We start from the raw sequence: 11,823 nt of genomic DNA, 5'->3' as shown, positions 1-11,823 counted from the left end.
AGGAGCCTGTTCCTCTAGGATATGGAGGTGCCATAGTGAACTGGAGGTGTGGGTTAAGACTGGTATTTATCCATTTTTATTATTATTTTTTTAAATTTATTTGTCTTGTAGGTTGCCATCACGAAAGCCAAAGTGGATTTCTCCGGGGTGGTGTGCCTGCCCCCTTCCGTCATTGCTGGAAATGGGCTGGACGGAGGAGGGGCTGGCGAAAATGACGATGAGCCGGTGCTGGTGTCCCTTTCGGCGGCCCCCAGCCCGCAGAGCGAAGCTGTTGCCAATGAGCTGCAGGAGCTCTCCTTGCAGCCCGAGCTGACCCTCAGCCTCCATCATGGCCGAAACCCCAACCTTCCTCCGCTCAGTGAAAGGAAGAATGGTAAGTGGTGCCACGAACGCGGGTCTCATGCAGTACGTCTCCACTGGTAGGCTTACGGGAAGTATCGCGGTGTTGGTGTGGTACATGTTGAGTTGACAAAACCGATTCCTGTTGTTAGATGGGAGCGGCTGATGTTGCTGTAGAAGTTCCAGAGAGTCTAGTGATAAACGCAGGTAGGTTGTTGTAGGTGAATACCAGAAACAACTTCCAAATGTCCGTGTGCTTGTGGTGACCAAAAGTTGTGCAGGGCCGAGAGGCAATCAAAGGAAGTGTTAATTCATCCTCTGACTACAGCCATCAAGGATCTGTACATTTTTCTTTGCCACTTTGGTCTGTACATTATCGGGGTGGATAATCTTTGTCACTGCAGATGTCTGAAAAGTTCTGTCAGACTTGTTAGAAAGAGGGACAAGACCTGGAGTTAACAATTAAATACCCCAGTAGGCCTTCAAAATCCTGGAGTGAGAATGACCAGCATGTATATCTCAAGCTGTAGGTAGTATATGAACAGTTGTATGAATCCCTCAAACTGTTTTCTGACTGATGGTAGAGTGGCAGAATATAGGGTCCCTTGGTAAGGCTGTGCCTTGAGTACTGTGTTAGGTTCTGGGCCCATCACTAGTAGAAGGACATCGAGGTGCATTTGGAGCATGTCCAAAGAAGGGCAACAAAGCTGGTGAAGGGTCTAGAGAACAAGTCTGAGGAGCAGCTGAGGGAAGCAGGGTATTTAGCCTGGAGAAAAGGAGGCTCAGGAAAGATGTTACCACTTTCTACGACTACCTCAGAGGAGGTAGTGGCGGGGTGGGAGTTGGTCTCTTTTCTCAAGCAACTAGCTTGGACAAGCAACTAGTCTAGAACAAGGGGAAATGGCCTTGAGTGGCACCAGATGATGTTTAGTTTGGATATTAGGAAAAATTTCTTCACTGGAAGGGTTGTGAAGCATTGGAGCAGGCTGCCCAGGGAAGTGGTTGAGTCACTAACCCTGGAGGTATTTAAAGGATGTGTAGATGTGGTGCTTAGGGACATGGTTTAGTGGTAGACTTGGCAGTGCTAGGTTAATGGTTGAACTTGATGATCTTAGATCTTTTCCAACCTAAATGATTCTGTGATTCGAGGACATTTTCTGGTGTTGGGAGAATGTGAACTGTGTGAAGCTCAAAATCGCCAGCCTGCCATAAAACTCTCCGTATTCAGTACCATCCTGTGACTGACTGGTGAAACAGTTTGATAACTGATGGCTTCTGCCTGTGAATTCCTTTTGGTCATCTTCCATTACTCTGCCCTCTGGGGTATGTGTTGGTGGCTGTTGGCAGTATGGAGGGCTTTGTTTGCAATTGTTGCAGTGTGAATTGCTTGTTACCAACTTCTGATGCTATCGACTTCAGGATGGTTGACTCCTGCATGCTTTATAATGCCTGGCGTTATATGTTGCATTACATGCATTATATAGAGTTGTGTGTCGCAGCATATTGGAAATGCTGGGGAGCGCTGGGGTGGCTTTATAGCCAGTACTGAATGTGTCTGCTGAAGTGATTTCGAATCCATGAACTGTAGGACAGTATTTTGGGTTGGAAGGATACCTCACTTGACATGCTTTGCTCTTTAGCTCCAGAAGCTGAGCGTGCACCCTTCCCTGGAAAGTGTATTAGTGTTTTGCTAGTTGGAAGAATTAGCTTCAACCTGCAGTATCGTTTTTAAGAAGATAAAGAGTTTTCTTGTTCATATACATTATGCCATCCTTCTGCTTTTAAAGGCTGTAAAAATGGTGAAGCTGGAATCTGCAAAACAGAACAAAAAGCTAATAATCCTTAATGTTTGCAGTCCTCTAAGTACGAGATAAAAGACAGCGGATGGAGATAAAGGTTAGTAGAAAGTAAAAGAGAAGGAAATGCAATGTTAGTATGGTGGACTCTGATCTCAGCACATCTCAACTAGTGGTAGACTTGGGTATTTTATAGTTATGCTGACACAGAGGTATTTCTAATGAGAATTAAATGAGGTAGTTTTGAATGTGGTAGAGGACTTGAAGGCAGCATGGGAAAAGCATACAAGTCTTCTGTTTCCAAAACCTGACAGCTGGCCAACTGGAGGTGACATTGTGAATTTACTGGAGGCAGGATTATTCCCTTTGTAGTGAGCAAGACATGACAAAAGGTCTGGAAATGGGAACAGTTTACTCTTGATGCCACAAGGAAAGGGTTGCTAGCGTTGGAACTGCTAAGAGTACCTAGTTTGGAAAAGGAACCTTGTAGCAGCACCTTGAGTAGATAAAAATGGGTCAAAACAGCATTTGTTATGGTCAGAGAAAAGAATATCTCTGTTACAGAAAAATTAGTCTATGTACAATGTACAATTCAGTTGTTTGAATAGATTTGAAAAATGGTATGATGGGAATGTTATACAGAAAATAGATGGTTTTTGTCTGTCAAAATAATGTTACTTTTACGGGCTCAGCCTTGAAGCTCTGTCATTGGGGGCTGCCAATCTACTTGACTGGAACAGGTAAAATACAGTTGGATTTGAAAAGTATCTGAAATGGAGCACCTCTACCTAGCTTTTGCCAAAGAAAATGAGGATATTCCCGGAAATGACTCATTAGGTGGGTCTCTTCGGAGCTGATGCTTTATCAGTGCTCAGCACAATAGTGGGAATTATACTGCTGGAGGTGCAGCTTTTCACTCAAGGCATGAAGTCCAAAGTCCTTGGTGTAGACTACCTGACCTTATCTCCAGATGTATACAGTGTATTTTTTTTCTACCAGGGTGTAATATGTTATGTTATATGCTGCTTGTGTGTACGTTCAAGTATTGTGGGACTAAAAAGTGCCGTTGAAATACGGTTATCTGCAAACTGTGGCAGCATAAAAGGAGACTCGGTTCAGCAAGTTGCTGAGGAACGTAGCTGATGTGTTTTGAGTTGATAAACTTGTTCTCCCAAATGGGAAATTTTAAATTATCTTGGGAAAGAAACTGCACACCTGTTGAAAGCTTTCGAGCTTCTTAAAGCTCTTTTTTTTTTTTTTAACACGATGCATCTTTGTTGCTATGCCTTTAGCTTCAAACAACCTTTAGAGACGATCTGTTAGTCGAGATGGCAATCTGCTTAAACATTTCAGCCATCCAGGGTGGCTGTAGAAGCCTATCTGGTGCCGTGCAACTGCTCCTGTGACAATCTGCCAAATTCAAGGTATGAGGAAGACTCGAGACGAGTGCTGCTAGGAGGGGAGGAGATGGTAAAACCAGAGGCTTGCTGGAAGCTGCCGATGTGTGTCAAAGGGTCTCCTGTTTGCAGTTCCAGACAGGCATTGCTGACTCACAGCTCAGCTCACTCCTTATGCTTTACTGCTTAACCCTTTCTGTAACTTTTCCTGCCAGGAGGTCTCTCTTATCTGTAGATGTCTGTAGCAAAATCCTACGTGGATCTGCACTGAATTTGTTACTTCGGGCAGTGGTTCCGGAATGTGAACTGTTAGCTGAGGTAAAATTAGAAATTTCTTTGGCATGTAAAGCATCATGGATTGTGTATCCCATGGGAGAACTGGGAGTGCAGTGCTGTATACACATGCTGCCACATGCCCCAGGACAACAAATTTCTTTCTGGCTGCTTGTAGAGAACTGGAGAACAGCAACAGGCTCTTTCTGGGGGGCTTCTGGTTTGTTTTGTGTTTTTTCAGGGCCAGGCTCCACTTCGTGTTCTTCCCTCTTACCCCAGCTACACATTATCCTTGTAGATCCCTGGTTAGATGGGTGTAAAGACTTCAAACATGTTGCCTGGATAGTTGTCATTAAATTATACTAAATTAAAATGAGACAAAAGCCTTTAAGCCTGTGTGTGAAGGACTGGAACATAACGGATAGATAAGATTTTTTTTTTGACACTTCTGTGGAAGGAAACCAAATGGGGCAAGGTGTTAGTAAAATATTTTGACACCTTTACTAGGCTCTACGCAGGCATTAAGCTTAATGGAGTATTTAAGTGTAGTTATTTAATTTGCCTTTTTGCCTCACAGTGAATTTTTTTTTTTACCTGAATTTCACATTCCATTTCTTCTTTTTTTAATCCATGTTCATCAAGGCCTTGATCCCACAACTTTCTTAAATGATGAGAGATTACCAGGACTGACTCATTCTTGTAACACAGGCCAAAAAAGGTCATTACGGAGTCATTTGAAGCAGTTACCTTGATTTCTTTTTATTTTTTTTAGTCACCTGTAGTAAAATGCCAAGATAAGCTTTCCCAACCCTTAGGGCAAGGTTGACAACAAAGCTCTGATGAATGTGGTTAAAGAAAAAAAAAAGAGAACAGGCTATGAATATATAATCTTGTGCAGTTTGATCACTTCTAATCAAGATTGTCTTTCTGTTTATCTTTATTTTAAATTATAATTACTTCCCTAGCTTATTGACCTTCTCTTATTGACCCGTGTTCCCCAGGTGAATTCATAGTTATCTCTGTGCACTGATCATGAAAAACATTGTGTTAGAAGTCTACCACTGGCCTGCTGCTTCTCCCTGTAGGCCTCTTTAAGGTTGGGTAACATTCTTTCAGATGAACTGTTGCATTTTGTGATTACAGGTTTGGACAAAACTTGCACCGGCTTGTCAGTTTTTGGGGGTTTACTTGATCTGGGATGCTTGCCTTCTACAAAGTGCCTACATATGTACCGGGGGTAAGGAGCCTAGCTGGAATGTGTGGAATTTCAGTATGACTTGAAGTCATGTAACAGGCATGTGCTTTATGGATCCGAAGGTACTCCTATTGCTGTGAAGACCTCATCCTGTACAAAGCATGGGATTAATTATTGCCACATAAGCTGCTGGAGATTATACCCATTTACAAATTGCAGTGTTGAACTTTTTTATTTGAATGATTTTAAGGAGCTAATTTAGTGACTGTGTTCGTTTACTGTCAAAAGACAGAAGTATCAGGGCACCTGGTTTTACTTTAAGGAATTGTGTGGGTGATTGCTCCTATAATTATTTTGTTAGGGTTTGTGTTCCTGTCTCCTGCCTCTTGCCCATTCCCATCCTGAATTGTTGCACTGAATGCAGTCAGATTCAGAAATTATTTTTAAATATAACTTACTAAGATGTTTTTGCAAACATTATAATTGTCTTCTTGCTACTGTGACTTTAAAAGCATTATCAGTGTTTTTATAAAATCATGACACAAAGCTATCCTTTTAAAAAGTGCATGTTGTGACTTGAAGGTGGGCGTCTGTGTTTATCAACAAGAGTTGATTTTATTCCTGAAAAAAATGTTTTTTTCTGTTGACAAAATCATTCTGAAATTGTTTGCTCAATTTTCTTTTCTGTTCTGCTGCGTGGAGGATTTCTGGAATGATGTGACTTAGTGGCAGTTCATTACCAAGTGATGGTTTCTGCCTCATCCAGAATTTATGTGTGACAAAGATGCTTAAGTCTGTATTGTAACAAAGACAGGAAATATATAGCTTTCTCTGATCTGTCCTTCACACACATTCCAGCGAGGCTGCCTGTTTTCTCTTTTGTGTGAGTAAGAGGAATGCTTGTTAGAATAAAAACAACCAGTCTATCTTGGATAGATTTGTGCTAAGAGACTTAATGTCCCAGGGGACTATAAATTTAGTATGCTGTCTGAAAATTTCTGATAGAGCTATGAGATTCAGAGCATGATGGAAGTGACTGGCCTGCTCCTGATGGGAGCTACTAAACGACTGAGAAGTGGTAATCTCTTAAAATATTTAAAACAAACAAACTTTTAAATAGCGATGGGGGAATAGTTAAGCTGGAGGGAGTAATGCCAAAGGCAGCTTTAATGTGGTGGCTTTAACAAGTTAGCTCTCAATGCAGTTTTTGTTTGCTCCCCATCAAGTTAACGTGATTATAATGCCCTCCCCGTCACTGGCTTGTGATATCCCTCTCTTCTGTCTCTCCTTTCCAGTTACTTTCTTGCTCCATTTTGCCTTTGAAGTTTCAAGGTTGAGGGCTGATGGATGGATATGTAGACATACGATTTGATAGTTATTAAATAAAACACTCCTGGAAGAATTTAAACTGTTTGCTGAGCAAGTCAGACACAGATCCGGGCAGTTGTTTTGCTTATGTAAATAAGGTCTCTTGGGTTTTGCTGTTTTAAGGGTAGTAATGGGGAAAGGAGGTCTGATTCTGTAGAGGGAGAACGCCGTTCTGCAGGACTCTGTCCTACTTAAATAGCGAGTGGCTGCTTCACACAAGATTTTCATCATTTCACAACCGTCACATGCTGCTAGTACTTGGCAAACTGAATCATGGCTTGGGTGATGGCCTGTTTCTGTAATGTGTAGCTTTCCTTATGAAAAATGTCAAGTTTTCTATAATTTGTTTATATTAGGATGCTATCAGCTAGTTCTGCAGGCTGCAGCTGTCTTCTACGATTAGTGCATTACCACGAGGTGTAGTGAAGAAATCTCCGGCTGAAGGCATCAGGTAGTGCAGTCTTCACGTCAAATAAGCAACATGCAGTCACGTGGGCCTACAATAGTTCGTTACCTCTGAACTTTAAAACAAAACAAACCATCCAACACCCTACCATTCTGCTAATATTAATAATATTCAATTATCTGTGTACATTTCCTTCTGCATTCGTACTGCAGTAATTAATGCAGCTTGAGGTTCCAGGTCAACGAAAAGGTTTCTTTGTGGCAAGGCAAACCCCATGTTTTCAAAGGGCTGTGCATACGATGCCATCTGAAGCAAGTTGTCTCTCTCCAAAACCAACGTGACACATTTACTCATCTGTGGAGACTTGTCACACGCTTTCTTGCCTTAGACATTAAAAAGTTTGCTTTTTTGTCACTTCTTATTTGCTTCTTTCTGTACAGTCATGTTGTTTTGTTTTGTCCTGCTTAATGCCTTAAATTTCTGCTGCCCGTAGTCACTGAGAATTCACACATGCCTTCTTCAGGGAGCTACGTGATGCTCCTGGGCCCTGTAGCAGAGTGCCTTTCCTCTTTGCTCACACCGCTTCCCTTTGTATTTCCACGTATCGCCAGAAAAATAAGCATGCGTTTGCTGAACGTGGGCAGTTCCCTTCATTCTGGATGAATGCAGATATTCACAATAGGTGTTGAAATGACTCATTTTGGTCATGTTTCCTAAATTCTCAGGATATGGTTTTCCATTGTGGATCCTTTCCATAAGGACAAGAATTACCACTTAGGCTGGCTATTTATTGATAGTCTGGTTGTGAATCCAAAACCACATAGGTAGCGTTTCACTATGACAGAAGGCCAAATGAGCTGATTTTTGTCCTTCCACAACACGTTACTGATGTAAGGAGTATGGAAATCAGATTAATATTACAATATCATCACAGCAAGGGATTTTCCTGTGCTGTTTAAAGTCCCCAAATGAGTTTTTGCTGCCTCCTTTGAAGCCCCAGATGTGTTTGCGGAGGGGAAGGAAGATGTGGTGCTAAAACCTGCCGTGTTCTCTCTCAGCTGTCGAGCAGCTGCTGGGGAGCTCTTGCATCCGAATATTACAGAAACCCTGACGGGACTTAGGTTTGGAGGGCTCAGAAATCAGTGCAAAAGCCATTTTGCACACCCAGTTCCTGGCTTTCGTGAGTACTGATGCAATGGGGGAAGGATTCGGACTTGCTCCAAAGGATTTTAAATGCGAAAATTGGTCTTTATCTTTGATGCAGGGCTTAATGTGTTTTTGGGCTTGATGCAAGCAATGTGCAGTTACTTACTCGCAGGTGACCTAATGAGAAGTGACAATGAATCTTGGGAATGGTGGGGAATAAGGGAAAGCTGCTCTGGGGACACAGGTGTTGGAATTAGTTTCAGATAATTAAATTATCTTTTGGGCAAATTACTTGAGACTCTTCAGAGACTGAAATTGAATTTCCTTTCTGTTGGGAGCTAGAATCACCTACTGAGGAAAGACTTTAGTTCTATTTTGTTATCCGTTAATCTCAAGAAATATTTGACTCTGAAAGTTTTATCCAATATCCCAAACCTTTTGAATCTGAATTTTGGAAACAGTGTAATTTTTTTTTAACCTGCAGACAGGTTGGAAGGAGGCTGTGATCCAGAAAGGGTGTTTTGCTTTTTTTATTTTATTTTATTTTATTTTATTTTATTTTATTTTATTTTATTTTATTTTATTTTATTTTATTTATATTTTTTTTTTTAAGAAACAGATGCTGCCATCTATTTGGAAGATCTTCCAGTCCTTTGGTACAGTAGCTCAGGTTTAGTGCCCAGCAATGGGGTTTGATAAGGGCTAGGGGAAACAATACAATTAGCAATACAAACGACTGGTGAAGATTGGCAAAAAGTGGCTGGATGTATATGGTTTTGGTCATGTTACAGGCAGGATGTATATGTTTTTGGCCATGTTGTTTCTAAGCTGAGGATGACTGCGTGTTTATGTTAACACTGGGTCTCCTTGTCCTTGGAATGAAGTTGCCTCATCAGCAGAGCCCCTTAGGGGTTTGAAAGTCTACCCAAGACGTCATCCTCCTCTTTTAAAAGGAGAAAAAAACTGCCAGTTCTTATATCCGACCCCTTCCTCCCCCTTTCCTTCCCCTTACAGAGCATCAAGGGGCGGACCTTACTTCTGCAAACTACACATCTTGCGTTCCCCTTGGAGTATTCATTTTTCTCCTAGCAGTAATTTGATTCTGGGCTGTTCCAACTTGCCTGTTGTGAATAAGCAGAGAACTGCGTGTTGAAAAGCTGAGCTTTCTCAGTAGGCGCAGTTTTCATCATATGAGGATGAGAATTTCTTGCAAATTTTGAACAAGGTTAAAGTTGATAGGTCTTCGTGTTTTTTTTTTTTTCTTTTTTTTTTTTTTTTTGCCTGTCTTTATCTATTCTGTATGTAAAGCGAATCTTTAAGGGATTGTAACTGTTGAGAAAAGGATCAGCATGACGCTGCTGGAACCAGAAATGCAGATGACAGCACTCCAATCAGGTATCATCCCCAAACATATCCCGTGGGTAAATTTTGCTAGCAAATTATGGTGGCTGAGCTATACAGGGAGTGCCAGGAGGGTATGGGACTTGGAGTAAAGACAAATCAGAGAGCTGTCATGATTTCATGTGCAGTTTGAATGGGTACTAGTTGAGTGTTAAACACTGATCACTTTCAAGCTTCAGTGGAGATAAAATTACCTTTCTGTTCTTCATTTGGTAGTCCCCAGTGTTGAATTAATGTGTGTCACGAAGATTAGAAGTTCCCTAGCAAATCTAGGACTTATTCTAAGGCAATTCTTCTGTTTAGCTTTTGGCTTATTCATTGTTGGTGGTTGTTTGAGAGTTTTATTGTTAATTATTTTTTCGATTAAATGTATTCTTGATACTTTGGAGAAAGCTTAAATTGTTCTTGTGTTTTTTTTTTTTTTTTTTGGTGGGGGAGGAGTACTTCTCATGCTTTGAAGCTTCCTAATACTTATTTTATGACTTAGGCATTAAAATGGTATTGTGTTTATATGATTTTTGTCCTAAATGCTGTGGTCTTTTTTATGATATTGCGCTTAGCTGCTAGATACGTACAGAGTTGTATTTCTGACGTGTAAGACAGGCTAGAGTTAAAATTATCTGTTAATGACTGTATGGTGTACTTATGTGGGGCATTTTTATCTGCGGCTTTGGGACATTCTGTAGTCGTGAAACTTAACAAGTATGTATACATATGAGTGACCTCTGTTTTATGGATGGGAACACAGGATGACTAACCTTGGTGAGATTTGACAGCAAACTTACAGTAGCTTAGGACTTTGGGTTTGCATTTGTGTACTCTTCTATCATTTGTAGAGTGTTGCCTGAAAAGTAGAACATAAAACTCCAAAAGTGTCAAGACAGATTTGTTTCCAAGGCAAATGCTTTTTCTTGTCCTTAAATAGTGACTTGGAAAGAGACAAGTGAAACAATAACTTCATAGTTTTATACATGTGGTTTTTTGTTTTAATATTTTTTCTGAACATCTGTGTTTCTTCTGGATGCGCAGCATTGCTTTCCTTAACTTAGTCTTATATTTTGCAAAGTATTTGAAGATTGCATGTCAATAAAGAACCCTGTACGATCCTTACTTTGTAGTTCTGACATACTGTACGCCTCTTCACAGAACCAAAGCACGTCTTCCACCTCCTGTTGTAGATTGGAAAGACAGGAGAGGTTTTACATCAGGTGTGCATCTGATACAGAATACACGCTTCTTGTCCTAACCCGTAATACTACGGAGAGGTGTTTTGAGACTATACAGTCCCTCATTCCTCTAGTGGTACTCTGGTAGTCTGTGAATTTTGTTTTCCTTGATATGTCAGTCTTTATGGGAGGGCCTGAAAAAAACGTTTACCTCAGCATGTGCTGTTTCTAACAGGTTTTCTAATTGCCTTAATCTTTTTAGATAAAAAAAGAGCCATGCAATTTACATTTCAGGGCACTTGTAACTGGATTTGTATGTGATATTCTAGGAAGCTCAAAGAATAAAATAAGACTTATCAAAATTAGGGAAACAACCTTCATTAAAAAAACTTTAGTTATGGCTGTGTTTGTCTTTTCTTCCGAATGATGAAAATTCTTCAGGCTTGCATTTAATTCTTAAGATGAGAGCTTCTCCCAGTAAAGAGAACTCATACATCTTGTTTTTGTGGCTACGGTCATTGCTTTTGCTGAAGTCAGCTAATTTAGGCTTAGATTATGCAGTGACGTTTCGCGATGTTGAGGCAATTTCCTGGCAAGCTTAGCTTAACTAACGAGGGATACAAATTTATTGCACCTCTTCCATCAGTGGCAGCTCTTTTTTCTCATGGATCAACTACTGCTGGGAAAATATTTAGCAATAAGCAGCTGAATGTTTACAGAAATGGGTTCACAAGACTGGTGGGGAAATAACATACGACAACAGGATGGAACCGTGTGCACAGTAAGCTTAAACTTAAAGACTTGCCTTGAATCATGGAAGTGTATTACCAGCTTCTAGATAAGGAAGAATGGCTTCTGAATGCCAAGACCAAATTGTTAACAAATTTTGCTTAAAAAATTTAGTAACTTCAGCTGCTGTTGACTGCTACTGTTGTTTGACTGATTATGGTAAGTCGTCTGTTGGGCAAACTACCTGAGGCTTTTTAGAGATGGAAAATGAATCACCTTTCTGTTATCTCCTTTCTGTTAAGAGCTAGAGTCATCTAATCTAGAAAGACTTAACTTTTCAAGGCTTTGTGGCCCCCGTGTTCGTCTCCAGAAGCCCTGCTGGAAAGGTGGAAGCTAAAAACTATTGTACCAGTCAACTCATCAGGCTTTCAACCTGCTCCTCAACAGCGCTTGGAGAAGTAGAAGAATCATGGGCTAAGTTGTGTGAATAAATTATCCTGATAGGCTTGAGCACCCAAGCATTCAAAAAGCACAGCTTCATGACCTGCATGCTTTAAGAGTGCTTGACCTATGAAGTGCAGGCTGTAGAAGACTCCTCCAAGAGAAT

The 11,823-nt window shown here is 40.8% G+C and overlaps 1 protein-coding gene across 2 annotated transcripts in view; it reads left to right on the top strand.

Annotated features, from left to right (window-relative positions):
- Positions 1-305: 305 nt before the first annotated feature.
- MRTFA (myocardin related transcription factor A) overlaps positions 306-11,823 on the top strand; it is a 75,660-nt gene continuing 64,142 nt past the window's right edge. For both annotated transcript variants that reach the window (XM_084507068.1, XM_084507067.1), the window contains exon 1: positions 306-373. The gene's annotated coding sequence lies outside the window, so the exon portion shown is untranslated. The remainder of the gene's footprint in view (positions 374-11,823) is intronic.

This window comes from Aythya ferina, assembly GCF_964211825.1.
Source record: "Aythya ferina genome assembly, chromosome: 1".
NCBI lineage: Eukaryota > Metazoa > Chordata > Aves > Anseriformes > Anatidae > Aythya > Aythya ferina.
Note: the sequence above shows the minus strand (reverse complement) of the source record. Positions and strands in the feature narration are given on the sequence as shown.